Consider the following 1,517-nt stretch of genomic DNA (forward strand, 5'->3'; position numbering starts at 1 on the left):
TAGGCTAGGCTTTCAACTTTTGTTGTTCCAGACTTATATATATTTATGAATTGTAATAATGGCAAAGAATATGTAAATTATTCAGAAACCCTTTTTATGGTGAAATGGTTTATAATTGTGGAATAAAATGACTTGTGTTATTTTTGGATATTCATCTCTGAGACTATAACTTGTGGTGTGTGTGTATATTGTGGGGTCACAGTACGCAGTAGATGATTGTTTATTAAGAATTATGTGTTATTAAGGGAAATGGAACTCGTGTCAACTTGGATCCCCGACCCCGGATTTGGGGGTGTTACAATAAACAGAGTATTTTCAAAACTCACTTAACTTTATATTAAAATTAAGTATGTCTTGCTACAATCCTGGGTTCTTTGTAAGTAAAGAACTCAGCTTAAAGAACTCAGCTTCTTTCTTGAGAGAGTTACAAGAAAATCTACATCTGTTTATTTCAACTAAAACAAAGGACCAGTATTTAATTTATAGATTAGTAAACAGAGGTTTACACAACATATAATAAGATGTACTAAACCCTACGTTAAGTTATCTCTAAAGCTTTCCATTCCAGGCTTTGTGTATCTTTGCAAATCGTGTAGATCTGTGACTTTCCTTTGTCAGTTAATCTTGGGCTTTGATCTTGCACTCTTCAAGCTTCTTTTGTATACTTTTCAATCTAAGTGATTAGATAGTTTGTTGATTGATAACCTTGAATATTTAACTTGTATGCATTCTGTATTTGAGGTTCATATCGAGATCTCCAATTTGTTGTATAGAGAACTGACATCTCGATAAGTATAATGGCTTGTCGAGATCTCTTAGTTCTCTATAAGTGTCTTTGACTTGTCGAGGTCTCTGAGTTCTTTATAAGTGAACTGGGCTTGTCGAGGTCTCCAAAACTCTGCATGTAGAAATAACTTGTTGATATCTCTGAGATCTCTATAAGCATTTTGACTTGTCGATATCTCTGAGATCTCTAATGAGAAAATTAACTTGTCGATATCTCCAATCTTCATATCTTCATTTTGACTTGTCGATATCTCTAATTTCTCTATATGCAAAATAAATTTTCGATATCCCCAACCTTCATGTCTTCATTTGACTTGTCAATATCTCTGGGACTTCTCTATAAGCCAATTTGGACTTCTCTATAAGTCATTTTGGAGTTCTCGAATGACTTCTCTATATGACTTGATATGTGACTTGTAGATATCTTGACTTAGAACATTTTTTCTAAAACAGATTTATTCAACTCCAAGCTTCTTCACCTTTTCCTTGAGGCATGATCTTGTTGATCTTCTTAGAGAGTTTATTCTTAGGCTTGAGACTGTTTACAGAAAATACTCCAGTATGATATTTAACATTTTTACAGACTTAAGTAATGCAACATAAAATACAGATTTAAACTATCATACAACTAAATCTTAGGGTTGTCAATATGACTTAGTCTTGTTATAGTACATGCATGTCTTGCACAACAATCTCCCCCAATTTGTGAGAAGATTGCTTATCACAAATTC

Source organism: Apium graveolens, chromosome 4 (assembly GCF_009905375.1).
Source record: "Apium graveolens cultivar Ventura chromosome 4, ASM990537v1, whole genome shotgun sequence".
Taxonomy (NCBI): domain Eukaryota; kingdom Viridiplantae; phylum Streptophyta; class Magnoliopsida; order Apiales; family Apiaceae; genus Apium; species Apium graveolens.